This window comes from Mobula hypostoma, chromosome 2 (assembly GCF_963921235.1).
Source record: "Mobula hypostoma chromosome 2, sMobHyp1.1, whole genome shotgun sequence".
Taxonomy (NCBI): Eukaryota; Metazoa; Chordata; class Chondrichthyes; order Myliobatiformes; family Myliobatidae; genus Mobula; species Mobula hypostoma.
The window spans coordinates 38,010,835-38,021,077 of record NC_086098.1 but is presented as its reverse complement, the minus strand read 5'-3'; the positions used below and the strand labels follow the sequence as shown (position 1 = coordinate 38,021,077).

At 40.4% G+C, this 10,243-nt stretch overlaps 1 long non-coding RNA gene across 1 annotated transcript; it reads right to left on the bottom strand.

Moving 5' to 3' along the window:
* Positions 1 to 3,700: 3,700 nt before the first annotated feature.
* LOC134358565 (uncharacterized) lies at positions 3,701 to 7,579 on the bottom strand. The gene is made up of 3 exons (XR_010020899.1): positions 7,476 to 7,579; positions 6,725 to 6,848; positions 3,701 to 3,758 (listed from the first exon to the last, which is right to left on the bottom strand). It is a non-coding gene; the product is annotated as an uncharacterized LOC134358565 (long non-coding RNA).
* Positions 7,580 to 10,243: the final 2,664 nt, after the last annotated feature.

Sequence of the window (10,243 nt, the reverse complement as noted above, 5' to 3'; positions counted from 1 at the left end):
TCATGTCTCATTGTACAAGCTGATGTCCTGTGATGTGGTCATAATGAGGCCCAAGGCCTAGTTACCAGTTGGTTTAGCTGCCATTGGAGCCTCCTCCGGGAGGAGTGTGGGGTCAGTTACTGCCCTGTGATAACATTAACACTGGTACTCAATCCCCTCTATCTGCAGGACAGTAGTGAAATAAAAACTGAAACTAGCTATTGCTCACTTGCAGGCCTTGATGAAGCAGTCTGTGCTTCTTCCCAAAAGACCAGCAACTATGTGATTCTAACATAGATGATAAAACATAAATAGCTCTGATTTGCATATAGTTCCATGGCTCATTAATTTATGCATGAAGCAAAATGCAAATGATGCATATCTTTCATGTTTGAATCACAGCTCTGAGCAGCTCTTTAGTTTTAGATTAATGTACAGGATGCATGGCACATTCAGAGTAATATCAACCATAAATCCCAGCACAGTCTTTACAGCATGCAAGGGAGAAGGGCACCATTTTTGACATACTGTAGTTTTTTCATACTGTGACTATTTACTATATCATGCTATGGATTCAACGTAAGGGTCTAATCACTGAATTTATGCACACAGCATGACTTGTCAAATGGCAGAGTCATGCATCAGGGATTTATATCTTGAAATCCACAACCTGCCTGCTAGTATACCTGCTCAATATGAATTACAGGCATGAAGCGTTGGGCCTGGGAGAATAATAATGTGACATCTGGCCCTATCTTTATACATGTACATGTATGTAAATACTTATACTGTACACAGTAGTTGCTCTGCTTGGCATGAATCAATTACTTTGGGATCAGGAAAAAGGTGGTGATACTGATCAATTACTGGTCAAGTTATATAGCATAGAAACAGATCCTTCAGCCCACCATCTCCATGATGACCATCAGCCCATTTTATGCTTGAGGAAGGGTCTCGGCCCGAATTGTCAACTGTTTATGCATTTCCATAGATGCTGCCTGACCTGCTGAGTTCCTCCAGCATTTTGCGTGTGTTGCTTTGGATGTCCAGCATCTTCAGAATTTCTCATGCTTATGATTTACTAATCCCATTTGCCTGCATTCCTCTCTTCCTTGCTCATTCAAGATGCCTTTTAAATGTTGTAACTCTACCTGCCTCCAGATACCAGTTATTCCTTGTGTGAAATATTTTTCTACTCATATCTGTTTTAAAGTTCTCTCTCTCACTATACCATCTGGTTTAGACATCCTTCCCATGGGAAATAGACACTGTTTATCTACCCTATCTGCCTTATTCTGCCTCTCATCAATTTACATAAGTACCTCATGTTGTATTTGAGCCTCTTTCATTCCAGGGCAAACGGAGCTAGCCTGTCTAATCTCTCCTGGTGACTTCACTCTCCAATCTTGTAAACTATTCCTGTTCCCTCTCTAACCTAATCACATTCTTCCTATGGTGTGGTGAGCAGACTGCACATAATACTCCAAGTGAGCCCTAAACAACAATTATAACATCACTTTATCAAGGACCCTTCCAATCTCTAAACAAAAGATCCTTGAGGCTGGAGATTGAAAAGAATAAAAGAGAATGCTTAATTATGTTAAAGAAATGGCAAACTGCAATGATAACTATTTTGTGACAGGAAATTATAAATCCTAGTCTTGATTTTCAATCAGAGAAAATAAAATCATATATTCCTCATGTAAAATATTGTTATAACAGTTGAAGGGAAGACAAAGTCTATTATAATTTTTTTATTTTTTAGTCCTGCTCTCTAACCTTAGTAAGACATTTATATTGTATTCTGGGGCTGGTAATCCCTCAGAATGATGGTGAATTTGCGGAAATCTGCTTCCTGGTTAACCCTTCTCATTGAAAAAAGACCAAGCTACATGGCTGAGCTGTGGAACGTATCAACTCCATTCATTATGTCACACAGGTAAGGGAAACCAGATGAGAAGTCCAGAATTGTTGGACTTTGTTTATGATCTGCCTAGTATCTGAATTTGCCGATGGCCTGCTTGGTGAGGATGTTGATTGGTCCATGGATGTGACTGGGGCAGAGTTCCACAGCTGAGAGTAGGTTCAGTGCTGTCAGTCTTAAACTATGCTGGTCTGGGGCAGGCGGTGAAAGGTTGGATGGTTGATGCAGTACAGAAGACAAGTCCTATTGGTGATCATGTACACATTTTACATTCATAGAGTGATCACAATTCATGAAAGCATATGCATGGAGTGAAAATTGAAAGTATGGAGTTCTTGCATCACTCACACCTCTCTACATTGGCGACACTGCTGTGGAACGTGCGAGTAGTTTCAAACTCCCCGGGGGTACACATCTCACACAACTCCTCATGGTCCCAGAGCACATTCTACACACATCAACACCCCTACATTCTGAGGAGGCTGAAGGGAGCAGGAGCATGCACATCCACACTCATGTCATTCTACAGATGTGCAGTGGAGAGCATCTTAACAAGTTGTATCACTGCACAATACGGAAAATGCATTGCAGCGGACAGGAAGGTTCTAGAATGGGTAGTCAAAACTGCCCAATGCATCACCAGGACCAGCCTACCTGCCATCAAGGACATATACATGGAAAGGTGCCAGGAAAGGGCCAGTGATGTCATGGATCAACCCACCCTGCTTATGGACTGCTGTCCCACTCCCATCAGGGAGGAGGCTACGTAGCATCCATACCAGGACCACCAGACTGAAAAACAGTCACTTTCCCCAAGCAGTAAGCTGATCAACACCCTCGCCCACTAAAACCCCTCCACACCCCCACCACAACTACTTTATCAGTTCCTGTACAAATACTCCTGTGCTTAATGTCACTTTATGGACATACAATCAATCTATGAATATTAGCTATCTCATGTATTTATAAATATTGTGTTTTTATTATTATTATGTTCCTTGTCTTATTGTGTTTTTTTTTGTGCTGCATTGGATCTGGAGTAACAAATATTTTGTTCTCCTTTACACTTATGTACTGGAAATGACATTAAACAATCTTGAATCTTGCAGAATGATGTATACCATCAATGCTTCTTTAAGTTGGTGGGGTCCTGCAGTCAGTGGAATTCTACTGGATTATTAGTCTGCTTCTAGATGTCCATAAGAAACTGATAAACATGTTTGCTTTAGGCAGCAGTCATCTCTTTATTACAACCATGAACTACAAACTGAGTGACGTTGTCAACATTCTCTATAGAACCAGACAGAAACAAATTTAGGGCTGTGGTGATTTTTGACTCCAATTGGCAAATGGTCTTATTACAAGATGTTACTCATCTCAGGCCGTCACCCTTTAGTACTTGAACCTTTCCAGCATGTTGATTTGGGCCTGAAGTTTCTGTTGCAAATTTACAGATCCTTGCAAGTACAGCCCTGTTTGTTCACTCTTCTTCTTCTTCTTCTTCTTCTTCTTCTCCTCGTCCTCCTTCTCCTCCTCTTCCTCCTCCTCCCTGTGTAGTGTTTGTAATGAAATTCCCAAAGAATTTCGATAAATATACTTTGTGGTTTACAGTCAATTGTTGGATAGAAAGTATGTTTTAATTTGCTTTTTAAGCAATTCTGGGAAATGCATTTCATATACTGATGTGTTTCCGTTGACCTCTAGCTCATACATTTGGTTAACTATTTGCATTAATGTACTATCAGAAATACAGACAGTTCTGAATGTGCTCAATGTCCTGATTTCTTTATTCATTGAATTCTTCATTGAAGTCTGCACTTGACCCCTCTGGTATCTGCTCCAGACACTGGTAACTCTAAAGATAAAGATTAGCTTTATTTGTTACACGTACATCAAAGCATGCTTTGAAATACATTGCATCAAATCAAATCACTGAGTACTATGCAAATGTTGCCACACTTCGGGTGTCAACACAGCATGCTCACAACTTACTAACTCTAACCATACCTGTTTGGAATGTAGGAAGAAACTGGAGGACCTGCAGGAAACCCACACATTCAGAGAGAACGTACAAACTCCTTATAGACAGTGGTGGGAATTGAACCCCAATCGATCATAGCTGGCGCTGTGAAGAGATTGTGCTAATCACTATGCTATCATGCATGCCCCCCCCCCCACCGATCTAGTGGATCACTTCCCCAGATAGACAGCAAACACATCCAGTTTCATATTGCAATTGCTACCTCATCATAATTGTCTCCATGACTTTGAAAACACCGTATTACATATTATAAACACCTTCATCCTGGTTTAACTTGCCTGGGCTATCCTTATAAAGTTTTATTCAGAGTTCAACAAGACATATCAGCAACAACAATAGTTACAATTACACATTGGGTACACTATTGAATAGTATGAATTCAATTAGAATCATACACCATGGAAACAGGCCCCTTTTCCAGTCCACTGAGTCCAAGCTGAAATTCATGCTCCCATTTACACTATTCCTACACAGATCACATTTTATTTTTCCCTCCTTCCCATAAACTCACCTACATACTAGGGGCATTTTACAACAATCAATTAACCTACCAAGCTGCATGCCCTGCAACAGCCTCCAGTATCGTTCTTAGCTATCCAATGTTGTACTTACAAGGTCTTGAATCTTAAGTCTTCTCTGACTCACTTTAGGTAGAGGAACTTGCCTCTTTCCTGCTGTGACATTTGAAGTTACAAATTTACTTTGCCTTTTTAGATTACCAAGGTTTTCAACTCTGATATGTCTAAGTCTGCTTTGTCATACTCTGGAATGTTGTATTGGGCTGACGCTACTAGGTCCATGCTTCAGATGAGCTTTTGGAGCTTTGAACCTCTTCCATAATAAAATGCAGTCCTCTGGTAAAATATCCAACTCATTCTGCACTTGATGCAGGACATTCAGCAATTCTGGAAGGGAAGATTTGTTTCTGACACTGAGCTCATCTCCAGAACATACGTGCTCACTGTACCATCTTTACTAATTCCAATCAATGTCACCTGACTGCAGGAATTTGTTTGTGGATTCTGCAGTTAGTCAGCAACTTTCCAAGAATTACAAACTGGTGGTGTCTCATTCTGGTCAAAATGATCTCAGCACACATACTCTTTTCTGAACTGCCTTCCTTCCAGATTTCCGAGTAGCTCCATCATGATGAAAAAGCTAATTCATTGGTAAAGGTGACACCTTTAACTTCAGCTGTCCTCACTGGTAATGCATCTGTTTAACTCCCAGAAACTGGAGTCTCCTCTACATTGGTATCTAGCATTATTTTGCCTGCCTTAATTGAAAGTAGTAGAGGTACTTACAATACACATGCCAGCTTGTAACAGACAAACTTAGACACGCATCCCATTTAATGCACCCACCCAGGAGCCTTCAGGACACCTCTCCACATGAGGGCAGATCTCAGCAGATGGCTACAGTTCCCCACAAAAATCGCCACCACTTCTCTCTGGCCACACATAGTCCTGTGGTCCACAGCTACCAGGACAGTCCTCCTCACTGAGTTAACCATCCCATCGGAGGATGGAGTGGAGGCTGCCCACAGGTGGAAGAGGCTGAAGTACTCAGACCTGGCAGCCGAGTATAAGGAAATTGGTTGGAGCGCCATCATCTACCCCGTGGAGGTAGGATGCCAGAGCCTCATTGGCGCATCAACGACAAGATTACTCCATGATATGCCAGTGACTGGAGTGGTGCTCAGGAGGGCCACTGGGGAGTTCTGGGAGTCAGGTCTGAGAGCAAGGAACAGTCCACAGTTTGATTGATTTAAGCACCAGACTGAATTGCAAAGGTCAGGATGTCAGGGTTGGAGGAGCGAGACAGGCCAGTGTTCAGCTCTCTGCTCTGTGCTGAAATGAAACTGTGGTCTGCAACTAACAGGTTCCTGGATTGGCTGTGACTGGTTTCGTGGTTGTGCACTCACTTTTGTGGATTTCAGTTCTGAATGTTATTTGCCTACTCTTATTGTCTGCACAATTTGTTTTTCTGCATATTGGGTGTTCGATGGTCTTTTTTAATAGGTTCCTTTTTTGTTTTGTGGCTGCCTGTAAGGAGAAGAATCTCAAGGTTGTATAATGTATACAGAATTTGATAGTAAGTGTACTTTGACTTTGAATGGCAGGGCAGGTAGCCCGGTCCTGCTTTTATTTCCAACGTGTTTTATTCCTCTGGTCCTTTCACAAGAAATGATATTGCTTTTCCTTTTTTACATATGGCCATGTTGCTCTGCTCTCTGTTCTTCCCCAAGTACTTAATAATATTGTTCATGCTTAGGAACATCTAACTCCATTCCACATATGAGCAAATGGTTGAAACTGGTTGTATCTCCAAAGTTTGCTGGCATATTCATCATATCTACAGCCTTCATTAGCCTTCGTTAGCCTTCATCAGTGTCATTTCCTAGTGAGTACTGTTAAGTTTATAGCTGGTTATTACTCTGCTATTCGCCCATGCAGCAACATACTGAATGTATCTGTAGGCTCTTTAGTGCTGCTGTTAACTAAGACAAATGACAGTCATAGCCCAATCCAAAAACATATCTTTATTGAAGTTTCCAAGCAAAAGCATTTGAAGGTTCTTCCACACAATACAGTTGGTCCTTAAAGATATACTAACATGCAACATCAATGAACTCTACCAGCAGGAGAGACTAGGATAGCAGGTGTACATAAACACCACTTAAAGCACGTTACCCTCCAAGAAATACATCACTCACTATTGGAAAAAATATTAATATTCTTTCATCCTCTAGATCTGATCCAGGTCATAGAAATTCTTACCCAGCTAGATTCCGAGAGTACTATCACCAGAAGGACTGCAATAGTTTGTGAAGGTGGCTTGCCAGCTCCATTTTAAGGGCAATTAGGAATGGTGTCTTTATGGTCTTGCAGCAATGCCCACATCCTAAAATAAAAGAAGAAATAAGATTAATTAATATGAATAATATTAAAATAAACAGCATTTACTTTTAAGCAGTCAGCTTAAGGAATCACAGGAGGAGGGGTAGGCATAGTTGACACAACGCGTTAGAACACTGCCACTTCACCACAAGGATCTGGGCTTGAACCAACGTACACAGATGGTATGAACCTCTGTTAAGGTTTCCAAGCAACAATAGATTAAGCAATTCTAAATCTATTTCTTGTAGATGAAAATCAACATGACAAGATTGCCCTCAGATTTGTGATTAAATGTAATACAAAGAGACATCAAATGCAAGAATGCGATTATTTCCTCATGCCCAGTCGGGTCATTTCACTGAAGATAAAAGTTTCTGGGGTTTCTAAAGCAAGCTCATCAAATTTGATGTTTTGGATACTAAATAGGGTAATTTTCCACTCATTCTGCACTCACCCTTTGTCCAGATAACATAGGAAACATAAGGAATATGCTGTAAAATTTGTTTTATTTTATGCTTAAGTATTTGTGCCACTTGTGCCAAATATTTGGCTGAAGTTCTAACTGCATTGCCATTATCTAATTTTCAGATTCCTGCTATTTGTTGGAAAATCAAAAATAGTGTATACTTACTGCAATTGGTGGTGTGTGAAACACACCTGGACAACTTGGGATGCGTGGAAAATATTATCTGCCCACACATGGTTCTTTTCAAAGGCATCTTTGCTGAAGCAAGCTCTGAATTCAGTATGTTTATGTAAGAAATATCTATATTTTGAAATGTATGTCTCTGGATTGCATTGCTAACTGTGCTGAAAACACAGCCTCTTTCTGAACACATAGGATAGGTAGCAGTCTGTTCTTCTAAATCTGGCACCCAAACTTAGTTCCCATGGCTGCCTTTAATCAGTTCTCAGTTGGATCACTAGATGGAGTGCCATATGAAATTTGAAATGAACACCTGCTCTGCCCAGTCTTGCATAGTTTCTAAACATGTCAACGAGAAGTGCATTCAACGTCCCAGTTACATTATTCAATGTAAATCTACAAAAATAATTTGGGCTTATAAAATAATCTAATGCAATATTTCTAAGGGAATAAATTGCCTTTCGTTTTCTTAATGCAACTTCTGAAGTCTAGAGAAGACTAAAGTAGTAGATAAATCATTCTATTCTAATTATTGACTTACATTATCTTGTTAAAGTATTATATTATTACTTCATTCCCCAGCTCCAGAAATATTACTGATATGTCAGAATACTTTAAAGTTCTTTAAAGTATATTTAGTGTTTGGTTGAGTCTCTCCCTGACTTTTTCCGACTGTTCCATATTTAGCAGGATACTGCTCATTAACAACTCTTTCCAAACGTTTTTCAAAAAGTACACATGGAACATTTTTCAAAATGTACACATGGAAAGGTGGATAACCTTAGAGCAGGGATTGATAGCTGGAAATATGATGTTGTAGCTATTAGTGAAACATGGTTGCACTCGAGGAATATAAAGAATGTAAAAAGAATCTTAAAGAAATTAGAAAAGCTAAAAGAAGATATGAGGCTGCTTTGGCAAGTAAGGTGAAAATAAATCCCAAGGGTTTCTACAGTTATATTAATAGCAAAAGGATAGTGAGGGATAAAATTGGTCCCTTAGAGAATCAGAGTGGACGGCTATGTGCAGAGCCAAAAGAGATGGGGGAGATTTTGAATGGTTTCTTTTCTTCAGTATTCACTAAGGAGAAGGATATTGAATTGTGTAAGGTAAAGGAAACAAGAAGGGTAGTTATGGAAAGTATGATAATTAAAGAAGAGGAAGTACTGGCGCTTTTAAGGAATATAAAAGTGGATAAGTCTCCGGGTCCTAACAAGATATTCCCTAGGACCTTGAGGGAAGTTAGTGTGGAAATAGCAGGGGCTGTGACAGAAATATTTCAAATGTCATTAGAAACGGGGATGGTGCCGGAGGATAGGCGTATTGCTCATGTTGTTCCATTGTTTAAAAAGGGTTCTAAGAGTAAACCTAGCAATTATCGGTCTGTGAGTTTGACGTCAGTGGTGGGTAAATTGATGAAAGTATTCTTAGAGATGGTGTATATATAATTATCCAGATAGACAGGGTCTGATTAGGAACAGTCAACATGGATTTGTGCGTGGAAGGTCATGTTTGACAAATCTTATTGAATTTTTTGAAGAGGTTGGGAGGAAAGTAGACGAGGGTAAAGCAGTGGATGTTGTCAATATGGACTTCAGTAAGGCCTTTGACAAGGTTCCACATGGAAGGTTAGTTAGGAAGGTTCAATCGTTAGGTGTTAATATCGAAGTAGTAAAATGGATTCAGCAGTGGCTGGATGGGAGACGCCAGAAAGTAGTGGTGGATAACTGTGTGTCAGATTGGAGGACGGTGTCTAGTGGTGTGCCTCAGGGATCTGCACTGAGTCCAATGTTGTTTGTCATATATATTAATGCTCTGGATGATGGGGTGGTAAATTGGATTAGTAAGTATGCAGATGATACTAAGATAGGTGGAGTTGTGGATAATGAAGTAGGTTTTCAAAGCTTGCAGAGACATTTAGACCACTTAGAAGAGTGGGCTGAAAGATGGCAGATGGAGTTTAATGCTGATAAATGTGAGGTGCTACATTTTGGTAGGACTAATCAAAATAGGACATACATGGTAAATGGTAGGGCATTGAAGAATGCGATACAACAGAGGGATCTAGGAATAATGGTGCACAGTTCCCTGAAGGTGGAATCTCATGTGGATAGGGTAGTGAAGAAAGCTTTTGGTATGCGGGCCTTTATAAATCAGAGCATTGAGTATAGGAGTTGGGATGTAATGTTGAAATTGTATAAGGCATTGGTGAGGCCAAATTTGGAGTACTGTGTACAGTTCTGGTCACCGAACTATAGGAAAGATGTCAATAAAATTGAGAGAGTACAGAGGAGATTTACTAAAATGTTGCCTGGGTTTCATCTCATAAGTTACAGAGAAAGGTTGAACAAGTTAGGTCTTTATTCTTTGGAGCGTAGAAGGTTGAGGGAGGACTTGATAGAGGTGTTTAAAATTATGAGGGGGATAGACAGAGTTGACGTGGATAGGCTTTTTCCATTGAGAGTGGGGGAGATTCAAACAAGAGGACATGAGTTGAGAGTTAAAGGGCAAAAGTTTAGGGGTAACATGAGGGGGAACTTCTTTACTCAGAGTGGTAGCTGTGTGGAACGAGCTTCCAGCAGAAGTGGTTGAGGCAGGTTCGATGTTGTCATTTAAAGTTAAATTGGATAGATACCTGGACAGGAAAGGAATGGAGGGTTATGGGCTGAGTGCAGGTCGGTGGGACTAGGTGAGTGTAAGAGTTGGGCACGGACTAGAAGGGCCGAGATGGCCTGTTTCCATGCTGTAATTGT